Consider the following 23,309-nt stretch of genomic DNA (forward strand, 5'->3'; position numbering starts at 1 on the left):
GCTTGCCCTTATATCCATAGGGTGTACAGGATGATGTTTACTACGCCAGATGGTAACCTGATGTTACTTAACGCATGCAGAGTTTAATTTACGGGACTCCTGTAGAGACATAGAAAGATCTGCTGACACGAGCTTTGGCCTCTGAACCGGAAATTGAAGAGACACCAGGTGGGATGGGGAGTGTGTACCAGAACGTGCTTCGTAGGTACATGTCTGTAACAATGTTGGTGTTCGCTACATTGAGTCGCTGTTGTAATGCATCAGTACTATTCTGTACATACATTACCCTGGGTTCTCTTTTGTTTTGGAATAATGTAAACACGTAATGGTTAAGTGGTAATATAGAAAAACGTGCTTAAGTGATAAATGGATGATTTGTTATGTTTCCTGTCGAAATGTTACCTAATAACTATACAATGTCCCGCTTAATTCAATGCCTCAAACAGAAGAGTGTAAGTTAGGCGTCTGGATTAAAAACGTGCTTTTCGGAATATGGGTTACTATTCAAAATACACTCCTGGAAATTGAAATAAGAACACCGTGAATTCATTGTCCCAGGAAGGGGAAACTTTATTGACACATTCCTGGGGTCAGATACATCACATGATCACACTGACAGAACCACAGGCACATAGACACAGGCAACAGAGCATGCACAATGTCGGCACTAGTACAGTGTATATCCACCTTTCACAGCAATGCAGGCTGCTATTCTCCCATGGAGACGATTGTAGAGATGCTGGATGTAGTCCTGGGGAACGTATTGCCAGGCCATTTCCACCTGGCGCCTCAGTTGGACCAGCGTTCGTGCTGGACGTGCAGACCGCGTGAGACGACGCTTCATCCAGTCCCAAACATGCTCAATGGGGGACAGATCCAGAAATCTTGCTGGCCAGGGTAGTTGACTTACACCTTCTAGAGCACATTGGGTGGCACGGGATACACGCGGACGTGCATTGTCCTGTTGGAACAGCAAGTTCCCTTGCCGGTCTAGGAATGGTAGAACGATGGGTTCGATGACGGTTTGGATGTACCGTGCACTATTCAGTGTCCCCTCGACGATCACCAGAGGTGTACGGCCAGTGTAGGAGATCGCTCCCCACACCATGATGCCGGGTGTTGGCCCTGTGTGCCTCGGTCGTATGCAGTCCTGATTGTGGCGCTCACCTGCACGGCGCCAAACACGCATACGACCATCATTGACACCAAGGAAGAAGCGACTCTCATCGCTGAAGACGACACGTCTCCATTCGTCCCTCCATTCACGCCTGTCGCGACACCACTGGAGGCGGGCTGCACGATGTTGGGTCGTGAGCGGAAGACGGCCTAATGGTGTGCGGGACCGTAGCCCAGCTTCATGGAGACGGTTGCGAATGGTCCTCGCCGATACCCCAGGAGCAACAGTGTCCCTAATTTGCTGGGAAGTGGCGGTGCGGTCCCCTACGGCACTGCGTAGGATCCTACGGTCTTGGCGTGCATCCGTGCGTTGCTGCGGTCCGGTCCCAGGTCGACGGGCACGTGCACCTTCCGCCGACCACTGGCGACAACATCGATGTACTGTGGAGACCTCACGCCCCACGTGTTGAGCAATTCGGCGGTACGTCCACCCGGCCTCCCGCATGCCCACTATACGCCCTCGCTCAAAGTCCGTCAACTGCACATACGGTTCACGTCCACGCTGTCGCGGCATGCTACCAGTGTTAAAGACTGTGATGGAGCTCCGTATGCCACGGCAAACTGGCTGACACTGACGGCGGCGGTGCACAAATGCTGCACAGCTAGCGCCATTCGACGGCCAACACCGCGGTTCCTGGTGTGTCCGCTGTGCCGTGCGTGTGATCATTGCTTGTACAGCCCTCTCGCAGTGTCCGGAGCAAGTATGGTGGGTCTGACACACCGGTGTCAATGTGTTCTTTTTTCCATTTCCAGGAGTGTATTATGTACTCACTCTCCTCTACAAGTTCTAGAAGTTTGTAACGGGAATTTCCGAACACTCTGTGTATTGTATATACATATTAACTTGGCGTATCTGAAACACAAATAGTACCAAAGCAAGGACGACTTTGATCAATATGATTCAGTCTGAAGCTAATCTGGATTACTAACTGGCTTAAACTCTAAAATAAGAACGCGTGTGAGCCCGTCAAGATAGCAAAAAGAGTTGCATATTAGGCAACATTCCACTCATAATTTGGTCACGGGGCACAGTGGAAACAGCATCGCATTGAAACTACACCTTAGTTTATTCTCGATTATATTTATCATATTACGGTCACCTAATCATGGTACAAGTTGCAAGAAGCAGGCGTCATTAACGGAAGTCGATTTCAAAGTTACTCGGCATTAATTCATATTTAAAAAAGCATTGAATTTTATTGCAGTGTTACACTTGAAAAAGAAAAGCGCAGGAAACTAACAAGAATAACTGATTCTAATTATTTAATATTTTTATTGAAACAGTTAGGAAGGCTAAAAATAGAACAAAAACGAAGTTACTTATCGGCGCAACTAGCACTTCCAAATTAACAGTGGAAAATAACCCAGTTAACTTCACATCCAAGATGTTCAAGCAACCAGCTAAATTAGAACTGCAGAGAGCACAGTCGTTATAACATTAAACTAACACCATCTGCAACTAGCAAAATTGATACATACTGAAATGACACTATCAGCACTGGACGAAAGTCAGGAAATACATAAACAGAATTTTACGTTCTCTGCCCAAACTATGTTGGAGGGGCAACAGCTTGGTTGTAGCCAAAGTGATGAAGGTGAAAGTCCCTCGAAGCATGAAAATAGAGAGGAAGCTGCATACTTATTTCCTAATATGGCGTTCAAAAACGCATAATCAATTAATTGGGTCGGTACTAATCTTGAACATCCTCCCACTACTGACAACTACGACAGTATTGGACACTATCATCTGTAGCTTGCACAATCAGCTTGAGCCCCCACGTGCTGAGGCACCAAAATATATGTATATTTGTTACACTCAGCTTCATTGAGCGATCCAGACATGTGGCTGCTCTCAATGTATGGCTACATTTTTCGTCATAGGGTGCCAGCTCACACCTGACGTATGAACTCAATTTTCAAGGTAAAATGAAAAAAAAAAACAATGCAGGCGGTAATGCGGTCAAATTTAAAATATTGAGTTATTCACGTTGATATAGAGTTGGAACAAGTAGTTTATTTCTGTTTTTCCACAAATAGTCTTCAATATATTCACTAAACACTTAAAATGCAGTCTTAGGGGCTTTTACGTAAGGGCGGCCTTTAATAACTGATGCTACAACAGTTCACTATAAAATTCATATGTTGCGATCACGACACCCGACGGTCTGCTCACAGTTCACAAAACACACTGTTGTCTGCTGTCTTAATCCACTATACTGCGCTCAACCAGAATACGGCACTGCGATCGGCAATGCCTGTGTAAGACAAAAAGTGTCCGGCGCAGCTGTTAGATCGGTTACTCCTGCTAGAATGGCAAGTTATCGAGATTTAAGTGAGCCTGGAAGAAGTGTTACAATCATGGAACGAGCGATGAGACACAGGATCTCCGAGGTAGCGATGAAGTGGAGATTTTACCGTACGACCATTTCACGAGTGTACCGTAAACATGAGGAATCCGGTAAAACATCAAATCTCCGACATCGCTGCGGCAGGAAAAGGACCAACGAGGGCTGGAGAGAATTGTTCAACGTGACAGAAGTGCAACCTTTTCACAAATTGTTACAGATTTCAATGCGGGACCATCGACAAGTGTCAGCGTTAGAATCATTCAACGAAACGTAATCGAAATGTGCTTTCGGAGACCTTGATGACAACACGACACAAAGCTTTATGCCTCCTCCTGGGCCCGTCAACACCGACATTGGACTGGTGATGACTGGGAAACATGTTGCCTGCTCGGACGAGTCTCGTTTCAAATTGTATCGAGCGTCTAGACGTGTATAGATATGGAGACAACCTCATGAATCTATGGACCCTGCAAGTCAGCAGGGGACTGTTCAAGTCGGTGGAGGCTTTGTCATGGTGTGCTGCATGCGAAGTGAGAGTGATACGGGACCCCTGATACGTCTAGGTACAACTCTGACAGGTAACACGTACGTAAGCATCCTGTGTGATCACATGTATCCATTTATGTCCTTTGAGCGTTCCGACGGACTTGGACAATTAGATCAGGACAATGCGACACTCCACATGTCCGGAATTGCTACAGAGTGGTTCCAGGACCACTCTTATGGGTTTAAACACTTCCGCTTCCCACCAAACCTCACAGACATGAACGTTATTGAGCATATCTGGGATTCCTTGCAACGTGCTGTTCAGAAGAGGTCTCCACCCCTCGCCGTACTCTTACAGAGTCCAAGACACGTCGTGTTGCGGCACTTCTGCGTGCTCGCGAGGGCCTACACGAAAGGCGGTGTATCAGTTTCTTTGGCTCTTCAGTGTATATGGAAATACGACATAGGCTGGAATCTAGCGCATCGCAAAGGACTTAGGAACTGAAACAGAGGAATCTACTGTTCATTCTTCAAAAATAAAGTTGTGTTATACGCTGCAAAAAGCAACTACTGTATTAAATATGTATATGTTAGATTGGTTTGACGTATCTTTTCCTGTGCGTGGCTGTGTGCTTCATAAAGGTAAAATACATGCTGTCGGATAATTGTCTCTACTTACACAGCTCTAAATTATATCATATGGGATACATTCGTTGAATTAAACATTTTATTAAAAATCCACTGCTCGGCGCAGGTAGACCGTAAAATAAATATTCTTCTTAACGAAACGTCGTTCCATGCTAAACGTAAACGAGTAATGACAGTGTTACCAGCTACGTGCAATACACGCTGTCAATTTATTTGACATTGCATGCAACTTGCTACACACGTAAATAAAATAAAGATTTTAATACGAATGATTTGGTAGCCATCCACACCACGTAACAAATTTTGTCATCCAAAACAATAAGTTTATACCTTATTTAAGCACTCGTTAGAACTGTTGACCATGGAATGAATGGCACATTTCCAAAATCGGCTGACCTCGCAGGCTATTTGACTTGACATCAGAATTTCCTCCTACTCAACATCCAGGAAAAGTCCTCATTCAGTATTTGCCCTGCAACGCTGGATGAGTGAGCTGTACAACGTTCGTGTTGCGGCCTCATACACTGCCGAATATCCAGTGGTACCTCATCTAGAAGAACCAGCAGAATGTTCGTCACAAAGTGTGTGTACGCATGTCCATTTAGAACCCCTGAGACGAAGTAAGGTCCCACAATGTAAATAAGTTTACGCTCCACGGCCGTTGACGTTGCAGCTGACGAAACCAGTACGTATTTTCGGCTGCCCAGTAGTGCAAGTTATGCAAATTTACAGTAGCGTGGTTAGTAATGGTTGTTTCATCGGTAAAGAGCACACGCTGGAAAAAAGTAGCGTCGTGTCTCAATTACTGAAGCGCAAACCGACAAAATTGTGCGCGACGGTGGAACTCACAGCTGCCGACTGCCTGATGTATTGCGAGGTAACAGAGATGAAAATTCTGCAGGATGCGATTGACACTCATCTGACTGATTCCTCATTCCTTGGCAATACGTCTCGTGCCACTGTGCGGATTCATTAGCGTCGTAGCCAGACAAGCTTCTTCGTGTTTTCTGTCAGTTGCAGTCTTCTTTCGTGTCGTCTTTTTGACTTTCAAGTAGCCTTTCCACACTAGCGTCTTAATAACTCATGCAATTGCTGGCGCGTCGGACATTGGCGATCCGGCTACACAGCCCTATACCGCTGTACAGTTTTTACTGCATTTCTCTTACATTGAGCATACAAAAGTAGTATATCCAACTTCTCCTCATTGGTGTACATGTCTGTACGCAATGAAAGTTGAAGCAGAATGGAGCGGCCTGCAGTGCAGACATGTAAACAGGCAAATATGTCGACGATCTGACATACCTCAGCACGAGAGCTCTACTTGGCGGTGTTTGCACGACTAAAACAGTTTCCCGCCATTGTGCTCTCACATTCTAGGACAATTCTCGAATTTTCGTACAAAAGGTTCCAATGTCAACATTAACAAACGCTTTATCACCACAGTTGTCTTCTCAAGAGCTTTTGACTGCAGCTATAAAGAGTACTCGGTTCCAATTGCCTCAGCATTCCAGTTGATACCAGCGCTAGGAACATTAATAAAAAGGTGCCCCCTGAAGCTCTAGCATTTGCGAAATACTACTTTCAATATGTGTAACTGTTCACGAAATAAAAGGGGTGTCACGTCTTACGTAACTCAGCACGTATCTATTCCAAGTCTTTAATGGCTGATAAAAACAAACTCGTTTCTTAAACACCAACAGCATAAGAATAATACTTAAACAGTACCAAATGAGATCTTATGATCGCGACAGCTACTGGGGAAGTTGCACGCAGCTGCTGGGGAAGATGCATACTGCTTAAAGCTGACAAATGTAAATGGTTATTCGACTGATTTATAATGGTGATGGGACACGCTGCCATTGCAGTATTGTCGACATCCTCGAGAAAGTCATTATTCTTCAACATATTGAAGGGTTAATTTTGGCCATCATCTTCACCTGTTTGCCACCCACTTGTAACTTATCCCTGCTGATTCCTGCATGGGGTTGGATTCCGGATTTCCACTGCTTTGTTATCCCACTCTCTTCGTTGTTAGTCTTGTACAAAATATGGCCGATGGAATCTCTCATCATTATATCGTTGCCTCTGATTGGACCATTGTTTCCTTGGTTCTGGAACCTGCTACTATTGTCTCTCTCCACAAAAACCTCCATCTGCACTCTCGTCCGTACCCGAGTTTTTATACTGGTTGCTTCTCCGTCCAAAATTTTCCTCCCTGTCTCCCTTATGTATCCGACCAAATCGGTTAAAATTAAGCTGAACCCTTCTACATCAGTTTTTCCAACACATAATGGGCAATGCTATTTTGTCTAAAATTGACATGGTGAGACCGTGGCTGTGTACAATTAATGTAGGTTAATTCTTACAAAGAAGAAAACAGCAGCCAGCCACTATTAATACTGCTATTTATTTAGGTAAATAGCGCCGTTACCGGTTTCGAACTGGCAATTCATCACCAGACGGCTGTTCACATGATTTTCAAGATACGCTTTACATTATCGTCCGTTTTCGATTTTGATTATTCCACGGTGGCGAAGTATTTTTGGTGTGTTGTTTCCGTCGAAATTTCCGCCCGATTTTGTTGCGATGTTGCAGGATTGTATTTTTCGCATATTCCTAAATATATCCAGCACTTACGTAACTTGTACATCACCATCTTGTGTAAAGCACCATACACAAACACACCAAAAAGAATTTGCCACATGCGAAGTTATCACAGAGATTGCACAACCTTGTGTTTGTAAATCTGTAATAATGTAAAGTGTATCTGAAAATCATCTGAACAGCCGTCTGATGATGAACTTGCCAGTTCGAAACTGGTAACGGCGCTAATTACCTAAATAAATAGCAGTATTAAAAGTGGCTGGTTGCTGTTTTCTTTTTTGTAAGCATTAACCTACATTATATAATGGGGACTTCTTGTTCTTCATCTGCATGTTGCTGATAAAGAGCTGAATCAACTCGCCACTGTTACAGGGGAGGTCTAATGCTAATTTCTGCTTAACATCTCATCAAAGTAGTCCAAATGTGTTTTAAATATACGCACTGACAGTGAAGGGCCTTGATACTACCTGTTTGTACTCTGCTTTGCCATGTGGTCAACTAGAATAATTTCACGCCCTTCACTTTGAAATCAGCACATCCTCCGTTGTTTCTTATTATTGGCAGTGCTTGAGCAGTTACTCCAAGGCTAATGAGGACACTTACGAAGTCTGCGGTGAAATGCGAGGAGCTCAGCAAACTATCACTAAGTAACCCCCCCCCCCCCGACCCCCCTCCCTCATCCACCACCTTGCGTAGGTAAGAAAGTCGTGTAGCGAGAAGAGGTAACCGTCATCGGAATTTTGCGAAGTGACTGACACGGGTTTTATGGAAAACACGCCTCTTACGCGAAAAGCCTGTTTCTTACCGGCGAAAATGTAACACGTGTCTGAGTACGTTAAGAAATGCATTGCGCAGTACTTGCGCTCTGTATTACTCGTAGTTTTGATGCTATCGGCCTCATGATTTGCGATCCCTGACATTTCCGTTCCATTCTGTGAACTTCTCGTATGAGCGTGACAGCCTTCTGGATTGAAAACTGAGCTGCCTGAGTTTCCTCTACCACTGTCCGCTTCTCTATTGCCTGCACCCACTGTGAAAGGGAGGATTTCATTTCGTCTACCATAGTGTGTTCAAGTTAGATTTAGCGTGTTCTAGCCTAGGCACGTTTCTCTCAGCTATTTTTGTTACACCATCCAGTTATTTAGTGACTAAATATACATTGAATCAAAGCTTTTGTGCAATTCTTCCGTTTCTAATCGGAATTCCACTCTGTCATCCTTGTTTCTTGTCTGTCAGCGTCTGCCCTTCTATCTCTGTCCTGTGCTTCCTTTCTACCAGCGTCTGCTTTTGTGTTTCCTCTGCTTTCTTGTTATATGCCTTTGCTTTCTTACCTCTTTCCTGTGCTTTTGTATCTCTTTGCTTTGCTTTCCTTCTATCCACGTCTGCTTTTCCCAGCGTCTGTCTAATCCAAAATGAAATGTCGCTCTTGATTCCAGAATCTGTATTGATCTGCGCCACAATCGTTATCGCAAGATTAACTAGCCTCATTTTTCTGCAAAATTATAGCTGTTTCCAGGATTTCAAGTATCGGGGTAGACGATGACAATTCTCTCCAGAAAAATGCCTCTAATTCCATAAAATCTTTACGATTTATTAATTCTTCTCATTCCCTACTAGCTCTGTTCATCATACAATTAGAAAAACTGGATCACAAGCACTGCGAAGAATCGCTACATTAAAAAAAAAGAAATTAGTTAAGAAACGCAAACACTACACACTCGATAAAGTATCATCACACTCAAAATTTCACACGCAACACAAAAAAGTGAGAATAATACACAAAATACTAAACGCCAGCAGAGAATGCACTGCAGCCTACTGTACACAGAAGAAATTAGAGGAAGGTATCCTCGCAGTGTCACTAGGAATCTGGTCTCCGTTAGTAACTGGTCTGAGATCTGAAATAATTGCCACCAAGAAATTCATCTCCATCAGTAACCGGTTCGAGCTCTGAAATAAGAACGTGAAAGAGCCACCCACTCGTCACAACTAACAGCTTTGCATATACGCAGTATTCCACTCATAATTTGGCCACTACACACAACGGAAAAATCTGCGTGTTGAAATAACAACTGAGTATATTCCCGATTATATTTATTAAGTGAGGATCGCTGAATCATGGGAGAAGTTGTAGGAAGTACATTTTATGTGATGACGATGATGAGGTCCCACACTCCGAGGAGCGTTGGGGACGATGCGGGAGATTTGCACCGCCGTCTAGGCAAGGTCCTAGCGGGGGTAGTTTGCCTTTGCCTTTCTCCGACCGTAATGGGAATGAATGATGATGATGAAGACGACACAACAACACTCAGTCATCTCGAGGCAGGGAAAATCATTGAGGCCGCCGGGAATCGAACCCGGGGTTCCGTGAGCAGGAAGCGAAAAAGCTACTGCAAGACAACGATTTTATATATGGAAGTGAATTGAGCGGTGCTGCGGCTCGCGTTGGTGCCGTTGCTTGGTTGGCATCATTTAGTTGGTATAGTTACGGATGTCGTCTTCTTGTGTTCATTGGGGCTACTCCGTTTGCAAGTGTCATCTGTCCGCTAGTGGCAGCAGCGGTTATCGATAACTACTAACGGTGGTACTACCTTTGGCGTGACGTTGTAGTGTTTCTGTGTCGTGTGAGTCGGCAGTTCGGTTGGAGACGGACGAGCAGCCAGGTCCTCGCAGCGCGGGAACACACTGGGACCACTGGTGGCGCATATGCAAGGCTGAAAGGAAGGGCTGCAGTCGCGAGGGGTGCAGCCTCGTTGTCAACCGGACCCAGGAGGTTTACGCTGAGTGGGCCTTAATTCAAGTAGTGAAATCTCCACCATTGTGAGATCTCGCCACTTGATTGCGTGTTGCTGCTCACAGTGTCGCCGAGACGAAGAGCAGCGAGTGGAGCGTTTGGGGAAGGCGAACCTAATTAGCCTTCCTCCATTTCTTATTATTAATTGTTGCATTCTATGTGTTATTATTCGGAAGTTCAACTAGTGGTATTTTTCGTGCCTTGCGGCCGGTAACGCCCCAGTTACCTGCCCTGGAGCTTAGTGCATGTTACAGCAGTGTACTTTCCCTCGACTTCCCGGTGCTGTCCAGTAAGGCGTGTTGTTCGACAGCTTCCTTATTTGTGTGCCAGGTGGTGTTTATTTGCTTTTGGGTGTGTTGCATTGGTTATCGCACGTTAGGTAGATTCGGCAAATGGTTATTGGTCACGCTTTTAAACAGTCACTAGTCTGAGTTACCATCTCGTGAAGTGAATGCAACTCTTGGCTGCCGGTCTCATCGCTTGAGAAGAATTGAGGGGCTTTCCCAGGTCGATGCTTGGGGTAACGTCTGCCCCCCCCCCCTTTCTCCCTTGGTTTGGTCACATTTGATGATTGTTTTAAAAATATATATTTTAATGACTGTAATTTCTAGTTTGAATATGTTTAACTGGTTCTCAAAAGGATTGCTAGTCAGGCATTCAGCCATGAAACAGTTTTAAATTATTACTATTGGGGCCTTCAGCCGAGAAATCGTTGAATTTGGTGTCATTAAGATCTTCGGCCATGACTGTTACTTGTCTTAAAATTTTAATTCGACAATTGTATTCTAGCAGTGAGACTTTGATGACTGTTCCTTAAAAATATTTTAATAACTGTAATTGCAATTTGAAAAGGTTAACTGATTCTTAAAAGATTGCTTTTCAGGCCTTCAGTCGTGAAACAGTTTAAATTATCACTATTGGGTCCTTCAGCCGAGAAATAGTAGGAATTTGTTGTTATTAAAGCCTTCAGCTGTGGAACACTTAATAATTTATTGTCACCTTTTATTTGTGGTTGTTTCCAGAAAAAAGTGTACGTGATTGAAAAAGAAACTAACCAACAGTAATTGATTATGACCCCGTCCAAAATCGCAACCCAAATCTCCCTTCCTTGGTACCAGGTCTCATCAATTCCACAACTACCAAATTTTTATTCGTATTGTAAAAATACGACATGGAATGATTCTGCAGTGTTACTTTTGGAAAACAAAACGCAAAAAAATGACATTAAAACTGAAGCTAATTATATGGGATTCGGATTGACTTCGGTAGGGAGACTGAAAGTAGAACTTAAAAAAAAGTTTGAAAGTTTCCATGTTAACAGTGAAAAGTAAACCAATGAACTCCACAGCCAAGGTGCTCAAAGAACGAGCTGTATACGAACTGCACAGGGTACAGACTACGAAACATTAAACTAACGCTGTATGCAATTAGTAATAAAAGTGGTACTCTTTCGAACTGCAAACGTTTTCCTAATATTGCGTTCATATGTGCATAATCCATTTACTTGGATGCTATTAATGCTGACCAGTCTTTCATTATTGATCGACATAGCAAACGAAATTTCTAGTAGGGAAGCAATAACAGGACTGGACGAACAGGAAAACTGTTGAGATGGTGCGAAATTTCTCATATTTCATGGAAACAATAAGGTGGGATTCTCACCGTAATCCATGTTAATAGATGCTTGCTGCGCCTCAAGTGGGCAGTTAAGAACTAAGGCCTCCTTGCGGCCTCCCATAAGGGATTAAGTCCCGGAAACCGCAACTTCACGATGTGCAGGCTTAGGGACCGATGACCTAAGTAGTTTGGTCCCGTAAGACCTTACCACAAACGTCCAGTTCCAGGATAGTCGACAGTAAACGCAGGCTGTCTAAGAATCCTCCTGCTTACGTGAGTCCGCAGCTCGCGGTCTAAGGGCTAGCGTTGCTGCCTGTGGATGATGGGGTCCCGGGTTAGATTCCCGGTCGGGTTGGGGTTGTTCTCTGCCCGGGGACTGGGTGTTGTCCTCATCATTTCATAATGATTTGTGAGAGTGACGTGTCTGAATTGAAAAAAGAAAATGGACTGTGTAAAAATTGGGACTGATGACCGCGCAGTTGAGGCTCAACAAACCAATCATCATCATCCTTATGTGAGAGTGTTTCGGCCACCACGCAACAATCTGTGCTGTGTGCTTTTATTTCTCAAATAAATTTGAGTGAAGACTGTGAAGCGATCTATTCCAGTCACGTTGGAAATGAAATTGATTAGAGATTAAAGTCAGCCATAGAATCTCGTAGCATGACGTTGTGTTTTCCCTTTTACCTTTCGCCTTCCCTAAATAACGTTACTGTTGCGTATACATCTACTCAGAAGAAACGGTGTTGTTACAGAGACCTTTCCAAGTCTCAGACATCTATGATGTACGAATGTGTATGCAGATAGAAGTGACGAAGGAAAATTTGTACCAAGGCCGAGATTCGAACCCGGCAGGCGTGCTAATCTCTACGCTATCCTGACACAGTGCCTTTTCTCAACTGCACCGACTACCCTAGCATGGCAAGTGAATAGGAGATCTGGGTTCAAATCCTGGCTTTGGTATTAATTTTATTCATCACTGCGGTATGCACCTTGACATCATAGCTGTCTGATACGTGAAAAGGTCCCTGGAACCATATAGTTTCATTGATTAAAGCATCTATGCCTGGGTTTCAGGTAGTATCTCCCGCTTCGCTCGATAAAGAGGTGCTATTCCAAGACGGTGGGCCTCTGCAATCCTTCTCTGGTGAACAGATACATAAAGTGTGTGCGAAAGGGAATTCGGATTGAGGAGGGATACTTGCTAGGACAGTCAGCATACTTGTACACAGGCGCTCTGCCATAATGGCTCAGTGGTTAACGCATCTGCCTAGTAAGCAGGAGGCCCGAGTTTGAAACCTGACCTTGATACAAATTTTCGTCGTAGGTTCAGTCTGCCTATACATATACTCCACAAGCCACCTTATAGTGTGTAGCGAAGGACGCTTTGTGTTGCACCGTTATTTCTTCCCTTTCCTGTTCGAGTCGTTATTAGTTAGCGAGAAGAATGATTGCTGCTAAGCCTCCGCATCGGCTCGAATTTCTCTAATTTTATCTCTACGGTCCTTTCGCGAGATGTACGTAGGAGGAAGCAATACTTACGTTGACTCGTCGAGGAACGTACGTTCTCGGAACTTTGACAGGGAGCCACAACATGATGTACAATGCCTCTCTTGCCGCGTCTTCCACAGAAGTTGACTGGTCAACTCTGTGGAGCTTTCAGGCTTACTAAATGAAACTATGACCATCCTAACGGACACTATTCAAATATTGGTCGAACGAGTATTTTATAAGCTACGCTCCTTGTCGATGACAACATTACCTGAGGAATCTTCGATGAACTCTGTCATCTGTCTTACTCTCGATTAATTGTGTGTGATCGATCCATTACAAAATGCCGCGTAAGCATACTCGTAGATATTTGATGGAAATAATTACTTCCAATGATTGTTCCGCTGTTGTGTTATCATTAAGTAACAGGTAATTCTGTCTATGTATTCGTAATACGCTACGTTCGTTTATGTTGGGGGTCAGTTGCCACTCCATGCACCAAAAACCGCCCCTCTGAATGTCTTCTTCCATTTCGCAACAGTTTTCTAGTGTCGCAACATCTCTGTACACAAAAGCATCAACCTCGAATAGCCCCACGGAACTTTCTGATAGGTCATTTATATATATTATCAAAAATAATGGTCCCTTTACGCCTGAAGACTTCTTTCAGCTCAGAATGACATAATATGTTCTTTCAGAAACTCTTCAGTCCAATTATACAGTTTCGCTGATATTACGTAGTCTCGTATTGTGTTCGTTAGGCGTCAATGCAGGACCTAGTCGACTTCCTGCCGGAAGTCAATGAGGATAGCACCTACATGGGCGCCTTTGTCTACTGCTTTCAGGGTCTCGTGGGCGAACAGAGCGAGCTGGGTTTCACGCGATCGTTGTTTTCGGAACCAACGATAGTTCCTACAGACGAGATTTTTGGTCTTTCGATATGCTATAATACACGAGCATAAAACGTGTTCCAAACTCCTACAACTGACGGACGTAAGAGATGTAGTCTCTGTATGTCCATCTTTTCGTACATAGTTGCGGGACTCGGCTGTTCGATATATGATGTCAAATCAAAAACCTTTCAACAGCCTACTTTCCAAACTTATTTAATGTGGTTAATGGTTTTGGTGATTTACCACGCCGTCTTCAGGCGCCTGACTGACGTGTAAGAAGATTCCACATCTTTTCCGGCCAAAACATGGTCCAGCAGTACTGAAATTAGTAGACTTTTTCTATCTACATCTACAGTTATACTACGCAAGCCACCCAACGGTCTGTGAAGGAGGGCACTTTACGTGCCACTGTCATTATCAACCTTTCCTGTTCCAGTCGCGTATGGTTCACGGGAAGAACGACTGTCGGAAAGCCTCCGTGGGCGCTCGAACTCTCTAATTTTATATTCGTGATCTCCTCGGGAGGTTTAAGTAGGGGGAAGCAATATATTCGATACCTCATCCAGAAACTTACCGTCTCGAAAGCTGGACAGCAAGCTACACCGCGATGCAGAGCGCCTCTCTTGCAGAGTCTACCACTTGAGTTTGCTAAACATTTCCGTAACGCTATCACGGTTACCAAATAACCCTGTGACGAAACGCGCCGCTCTTCTTTGAATCTTCTCTATCTCCTCCGTCAACCCGACCTGCTACGGTTCCCACACTGATAAGTAATACTCAAGTACTGGTCTAACGAGTGTTTTGTAAGACACCTTTGTTGATGGACTGCATTTTCTAAGGACTCTCCCAATGAAACTCAACCTGGCACCCGCCTTACCAACAATTAATTTTATATGATCATTTCACTTCAAATCGTTCCGTACGCATACTTCCCGACATTTTACAAAAGTGACTGCTACCAGTGTTTGTTCTGCTATCATATAATCGTACAATAAAGGACCCTTCTTTCTATGTAGTCGCACATTTGTCTATATTAAGGGTCAGTTGTCACTCCTGCACCAAGTACCTATCCGCTGCAGATCTTCCTGCATTTCGCTGCAATTTTCTAATGCTGCAGCTTCTCTGTATACTACAGCATCATCCGCGAAAAGCCAAATGGACCTTCCGACACTATCTACTAGGTCATTTATATATATTGTGAAAAGCAATGGTCCCAAACACTTGCCTGTGGCACGCTAGAGGTTACTTTAACGTCTGTAGACGTCTCTCCATTGAGAATTACATGATATGTGGTCTGATATTCCGTAGACTCTTACTTTGTTTATCAGGCGACAGTGCGGAACTGTATAAAATGCCTTCCGAAAGTCAAGAAAAATAGCATCTACATGGGAGCCTGTATCTAATATGATCTGGGTCTCATGAACATGTAAAGCGAGTAGGGTCTCACACGCTCGCTGGTTCCGGAATCCATGTTGATTCCTACAGAATAGATTCTGGGTGTCCAGAAATGACATGATACGCGAGCAAAAAACATGTTCTAAAGTTCTACAACAGATCGATGTCGGAGATATAGGTCTATAGTTTTTCGCATCTGCTCGACGACCCTTCTTGAAAACTGGAACTACCTGTCCTCTTTTCCAATAATTTGGAAAATTCCTTTCCTCTAGAGACTTGCGGTACACGGCTGAAAGAAGGGGGCAACTTCTTTCGCGTACTCTGTGTAGAATCGAATTGGTATCCCGTCAGGCCCATTGGACTTCCCTCTGCTGAGTGTTTTCAGCTGCTTTTCTTCTCCTTGGACACTTATTTCGATGTCAGCCATTTTTTCGTTCGTACGAAAATTTAGAGAAGGAACTGCAGTGCGGCCTAGCTCTGTGAAACAGCTTTGGAAAAAGGTGTTTAGTATTTCAGCTTTAAGCGTGTCATCCTCTGTTTCAATGTTATCATCATCCCGGAGTGTCTGGATATGCTGTTTCGAGCCACTTACAGATTTAACGTAAGGCCAGAACTTCCTAGGATTTTCTGTCAAGTCAGTACATAGAATTTTACTTTCGAATTCACTGAACGCTTCACACATAGCCCTCCTTACGCTAACTTTGACATCGTTTTGCTTCAGTTTGTCTGAGAGGTTTTGGCTGCGTTTAAATTTGCAGTGACGCTCTCTTTGCTTTCGCAGTATTTTCTTAACTTTGTTGTTGAACCACGGTGGGTTTTTCCCGTCCATCACAGTTTTATTCGGCACGTACCTGTATTAAATGCATTTTACGATTGCCTTGAACTTTTTCCATAAACACTTAACATTGTCAGTGTCGGAACAGAATTTTTCGTTTCGATCGGTTAGGTAATCTGAAATCTGGCTCCTATTACTCTTGCTAAACAGACAAACCCTCCTTTTTTTATATTCCTATTTACTTCCAAATTCAGGAATGCTGCAACGGCCTTATGATCACTGATTCCCTGTCCTGCGCTTAAAGAGCCGAAAACTTCGGGTCTGTTTGTTATCAGTAGGTCCATGATGTTATATCCAAGAGTCGGTTCTCTGTTTAACTGCTCGAGGTAATTTTCGAATAGTGCACTCAGTATAATATCACTCGATGTCCCTACCACCCGTCCTAAACACCTGACTGTCCCAGTCTATACCAGGTAAATTAAAATCTCCACCTAAGATAACATGCTGAGGAAATTTTTGTGAAATGTGTTCCAGATTTTCTCTCAGTTGTTCTGCCACTATTGCTGCTGAGTCGGGAGGTCGGGAAAAGAAGCCAATTATTAACCTAGCTCGGTTGTTGAGTATAACCTCCACCCATAATAATTCACAGGAACTATCCACTTCTATTTCACTACAGGATAAATTACTACTAACAGGGACAAACACGCCACCACCGGTTGTATGCAATCTATCCTTTGTAAACACCGCCCGTGCCTTTGTCAAAATTTCGGCAGAATTTATCTCTGGCTTCAGCACACTTTCCGTACCTATAACGATTTCAGTTCTAGTGCTTTCTATCAGCGCTTGAAGTTCCGGTACTTTACCAACGCAGCTTCGACTGTTTACAGTTATAATACCGATTGTTGCTTGGTCCCCACATATCGTGACTTTGCCCCGCGTCCTTTGAGGCTGTTGTCCTTTCTGTACCTGCCCGAGGCCATCAAACTTGAAAAACCTCCCAGTCCACGCCACACAACCCGTAGTCACCTGCTGTGTGTAGAGGACTCCTGACCTATCCAGCGGAACCCGAAACCCCGAGTCGAGGAATCTGCAGCCCACACGGTCGCAGAACCGTCTCAGACTCTGATTCAGACCCTGCACTCGGCTCTGTACCAAAGGTCCGCAGTCAGTCCTGTCGACGATGCTGCAGATGGTAAGCTCTGCCTTCATCCCGCTAGCGAGACTGGCAGTCCACACCAAAAGCGATAGCCGCCGGAATCCAGAGAGGATTTCCTCCAATCCATAGCGACACACATCATTTGTGACGACGTGAGCAACCACCTGCAGATGGGCGCACCCTGGATTTATGCCCATGTTAAGTCCCTAAATATCCTTCATGCCAAGCGTATCAATAAGTAAAGGATAATTTTTAAGCATGTTAAGTATACCTTGAACAACGGATTTGATGCCAATGGTCTCAGACCACAGTGTTCGCCTATGTAACATTGAGTGGGATGAGGCACAGTTAGTAAATAACAATTTAAAATTAAAAATACAAAGAAATCGGAAGAATGTTCTTCATTAGTGATAAGAAATTATGAAATTCATATCTGGCACAAAAGCACAGCACATTTATAAACACAAGCAACTGCGAATATCTTCTCTAATGCTGAAACACCCCCTTAGAAAAATTAATAAATGACAGTGCTGGTAAACATCTTACGTTATTTGATTTTCAAACAGCTGAGCAAAACTGAACGTACTCAGACATTTCTCTCTTTATTTATTCTGATCAACAGTAAACTGACATACAATATGTTTTTTTTTACCGCAACGCTATATGACTCAATCATCCCTACCAAAGAATGGCCCTGACTAACAATAACCTATACCTTTCATGAATCACTTACCTCACAAAAATCTTCGTAACTCAAACTACTCCAATACAGCGTGCGCCAATACTGCCAGCTAAATAAAAGATTCTAACTACTGTAGGCAGTAACTACTGATAGGCATAGTTAGCAAATGAAAGATTTTGATGGAAAACAAACAATCTATTCACCTTAATAGTGTTCAAAAGTCATAATATACCTATCAGTTCATGGCAGCCGGTCTTACAAATTGCGGTTTTCTGACGGACACACGTCCAGATCGTCCGCTCTCAAAACTCTACATCCTCTCTCCCCGCATCCACCACTGCATCCACTCACCTCCAACTGCGCAACGATACGCGCTATTCACATCCAACTGCCCAACACTACAATAGGAAATATTCCAACAATGCAAACCAGCCACAGAAAGCACACAGCACCGTCAGTGATTTTTATACGGAGCGCTAAGTGGCGTTACGAACATAAAAACCTAAGCAGCCTACTTACAATACTCGATTGAAAACTTGATTTATTAATTTGCATGATGAAGAAAAATCTTTCACACATCTAATTACATCCAGACACGGACATAATTCTCCGATGTTCATCGTTCAGGCGTAGCTATTCTTGCTGCGAAAACTTTTCGTATAATTCTTTTGTACATCTTACAGCAATGAACTTGTCCTTCAGCCGTGTATTGTACTGCAGGCCGATCAGGTCCATCTGTAGATTATTTGGAACATCTTCAACAGATACTGAAAACGGTCATTCAAAGCAATGAGTGATAGGAAACACTAATAACATCTACAAATCAAGCATCCTTTCAGACGCATTTACTTTTCTCAACACGTTTCAAATTAAATTATTTTCATCTTACAAACTGTCGTTGGGGCTGTTCATGTAGTGTCTGACATCCACCAAGGGTCTTCTAATTCCGGATTACTGTCTACCTTCTCATGTAAGAAATATTCTATGTCCAATCTTTGCAGTAATGTACCACGACTGTGCCAGTGTGCTTCGTTATAGGGAAGTACGTCGCCGTACTCCTCTCCTAATATCTCTAAGAACTTCCGAAACTGATGGTGCATAAGCCCAGGTGTCTTCAGATAGTTTACGGTACGCACAACAAATTTCATCACGTTTGCTAACGTTACTGATTTTGCACAAAGCGCCTCTCGATGTAGAACGCAATGAGTGCCATACAACATCTCTTCTGGGCGTCCTAGTTTTTCGCGCATCAGTGTTATGAGTCCTCTCTGTTGGCCACTCATTGCCGGTGCCCCATCCGTGGTCACTGGGATTAACCGATTCCAATCCATACCGACACCATCAGTCGCTTACTCTACACCACTCGTTGTCCCTTTCAAAGACACCAAGTCCGAAAGTCTTCTGTTACACTCAGAGCGTTATCGAAACCTTGTATGTATGCCACCAACTGAGCTGTATCTGTAAGATCTGTCGATGCGTGCAACGCAACACAGAAAGCAACAAAGTCCATAGCCTTATTTATTGACTACCTGTGCCATCACCGAACATAACATACGTCGCGTCTCTGTTTGGAAAGGCCGATTTCTTGACACCTGGGGACACAAAAGTCCGCAGCACCAGTGAGGCAGTGTTTTACAAACTCCGCTTAAGAAAACGGTTTCACGGATCTGGTTGTTCTTAATGCTAGCAATGGAATTGTACTATGATTGTCATTCTGGAAAACTGAAAACAGTACGTTGCACAGTAAAGTAAATAAGAGATATAAATTAAAATAACGTACATTAAAAACCTGTAACCAATCAATCTTCTTAAGCGTACTTAATTTGGCTTGTCGTTCTTCTCTATTCATTACACTACATCGTCTTAATGAAATGAGTAGTTGTGTCTTTACGTCATAAAGCTGCGCTGGTCGCCTATTATTAGGCTGCACATCAAACAGTGTGAGCTTTCACCTACTGCAGTAAAGCAAAAACTGCAATTCCCAAGTCGTGTTGAAATGACTGAGAACATAGATCTGCCGTTCTCGGCTTTTTTACGATATTCGCCATTTCTCAGTACGTTTCAAATGAGGCTACTGTCGACATAGGGACGCAAGATTGGCTGTGCTTCGGTCCTCCAGGTGCCGAGTAAACAAGGAAGCGGAGCCGTCACCTCTCATTTTGTACACATGTCCAGTCATAAGTGTTGCTGTTCCGTTTTGCCTGCTGGCTGAGATGTGCGCACCGGTTTCGCACTTTCGCACTTTCGCAAAGTGTGCAGCATTTGGACAGCCCTGTCTTCGATGTAATGATTTCCTCGTTGCCGATGTCAGACATATTTCTTCAGATCATTCAATTATCATATTTAAAGTCCAGTTTAGATACGTGAACCAATCACGTGCTTTTTCAGCTTTTCTTATAATTAACTTATTTATATGTTTTGTCTGCTATAGTCCTTGCTATTCTCCTATTTATAGCCATATTCAATGATGCTGTAGAGCCCTTATGATCACTGGTTACCTGTTCTGATGAGTCGTAAAGATCGGGTCGGTTCGTCACCAGCAGGTGTACAATACCGTTTTCATTAGTCAGTTCTCTGATTAAGTGCTAACGTAATTTTAGGATAAAGCAAAATTTCTCATAATTCTCTGCCTCTACTGACCGTCCTTATCGCTTGGTCTCCGATTCTACAGCTGTCAAGCTAAAATCTGCACCTAAAACTATATTACATTTTCGCGGAAGTTTCTCCTTAACTGATCCGCCACTATAGCTGCTGAGGCAGGGGTCTATATTACAATCGAATGATTGTCTGATCAACCTTTAACACTGGTCCTCAGCAAAATTATTCGAATCTGTACTAAAAATTATGTATCGTATTTTTTGTGGCCATGAAACGACTACCACCGCCAGTGTTCAGTTTATCTACGCGATATATTCTGAAGAAAAAAAAAGAGAGACGCAGCACGAAGGAGGAATTGTGCGACATAAAGGAATGTTGGTAGGCATGTTTCTACATCTGACAGATGACGCATATTCCAATTTCCAGCCATTCACGTAAGAGTGGTGCTAGTAGGTCACTATGAGGATGCCATTTGGGTTCGCTTTGAAGACATGGAGTAACGCTCGTGAGCGTTAGTCACATTTGAGATTGGAAGTGGTGATTTGATATTAGTCAAGAAAGTCTTTAAGGCGACAAAGATGCCATTATCAACACCTCACTGAGTTTCAACGAGGTCGTGTAGCAGGGCAGCGAGAATCTGGTTGTTCCTTCTGCGATACTGCAAAAAGACTTGGCAGAAGTGTAGTAACTGTACGTGGTTGCTGACAGCGGTGGTCACTAGAATGTACGGTCAGAAGAAGACAGAGATCTGGACGACTACGTGGTAGTATCGAGAGGGAAGACGATCGTGCTTGATGCATGGCTTCGGCGTATCGTACTTCATCTGCAGCAGAGATTTGAGCAGAAGGTTTCACCACAGTGGCACAGCGAACTGTCACAATTGGTTACTTCAAGGACAATTCCAAACCAGACGCCCTGCAGTATGTATTCCATTGCCATGAAAGCATCGTCATTTCCGACTTAAGTGGTGTCCGGCGAGAGCCTATTGGAGGGTAGGGTGGACGCTTGTTCTTTGTTCTGACTGATTCTGCCTCGGTGCTGGTGATGTTCGTCTGTAGGTTAGAAGCAGGCCAGTTGACAGCTTAAAACTCAACCTGCCTGCCTGCTAGACACATTGGACCTACACCTGGAGCTACGGTGTGGGGTGCGATTTCGTATGAGAGCAGGACCACTTTCGTGGTTATCCCAAGCACCCAAACTGCATATTTGTACTTCAGTCTGGTGATTCGTCCTGTTCTGCTGCCATTCAGGAACGGCGTTCTAAGTGGTGTTTTCCAACGGGATAACAGTGACCACGTACAGCTGTTGTAACACAACAGGCTCCAAAGAATGAGGACCTGTTGCCTTGACCTGCTCGATCTCCAGATCTGTCTCCAGTTGTGCACATACGGGACGTCATCGGAGGACAACTCCTGCGTCATCCCCAAACGGAATTAACCGTACCTGTTTTGAGAGAACGGGGGCAACAGGCTTGGAATTCTAGGCACAAACTGAAATCTGGCAACTGACAACACAATGCACGCTCGTTTATATGTTTACATTCAACTTCCTGGTAGTTGCACCGATTATTGATGTACCAGCAGTTAATATTTGCAATTTCTTATCTTGCTCTTACATTAATTTGCAATCTTGCAATGTTAATCATTTTAAATATCTTACTCAAACATATACATTCCAGAAATTTCATTACTCTACATTCATTATTTTTGGCTTTGCGATTTTTTCATCAGTGTAGATCCCAAGCAGAATTCAGAATTTCATTGCTATTGGCGTCTCGCTTCAGCCAGATTTCTGTCGCGAGTTCTCTGTGGAAACTGTAATCGCTTACAACTGAGACCTTTCCATAGACGCTCGTGTGGTTAAATAATACTATAATAACTTATTTCTTGTCCAATCTTCTGTGACGAATGTTACTCCTCCACTACCCTGCTAAACCACTTCGTGCCAGTAGTGCACAACTGACCTCCTGAGGAGAACCCTACTGTTCTCTACCGGATATCGGAGAAGGAATTTGCGTCTGATACCGTCGCAGGATCGTCTGAGCTTCTTGTTTACACTTTGCACCCGCGCTTCGTGAAACGATACTGCAAAACGGTCGGTCTCTTTCCAATCTGCAGGTGAGGCTAGCTGCCTTCAACAAACCATTCCGCAGCCTGCAGGAACCGAGCATGGCCTATGAACGAAGGCGGCAGCCATCACGAATGTCAAAACTGCCAGACGTATATAAAAATACACAATAAAAATATCAGTGTAATAAATACCTATGAAATTAAAACTAATTTACGGAAATTATGTACAGTATACTTACAGCTAACCTGATGATAGCATTTCAGCCAAAGCAGGCCTAAACAATCAAACTTAGCAGCGTACTTGGAATTATAATTGTAGAATGTTCTTAAAGAGCTTTCTCATTTGATAAGAATGTTAGTAATTAGTTACATTACCATGTTGTACTTTGGAAAAAAAACTTTTGTTGAGAAATGTCTGTAATTTTCGAAGCGGACTCAGCACAAGTAAATACCATCATTTTTATATGGAATGATAAAATGTATTAATAAAATTATTAAACTTTAATTACAGAACTGGCTAGAGACTCAAGGGTGGCCCTCAATTATTTTCTGGATGAATTCGAATCTCTGTCTACCT

The sequence above is a fragment of the Schistocerca gregaria genome, chromosome 7 (assembly GCF_023897955.1).
Source record: "Schistocerca gregaria isolate iqSchGreg1 chromosome 7, iqSchGreg1.2, whole genome shotgun sequence".
Classification (NCBI taxonomy): Eukaryota; Metazoa; Arthropoda; class Insecta; order Orthoptera; family Acrididae; genus Schistocerca; species Schistocerca gregaria.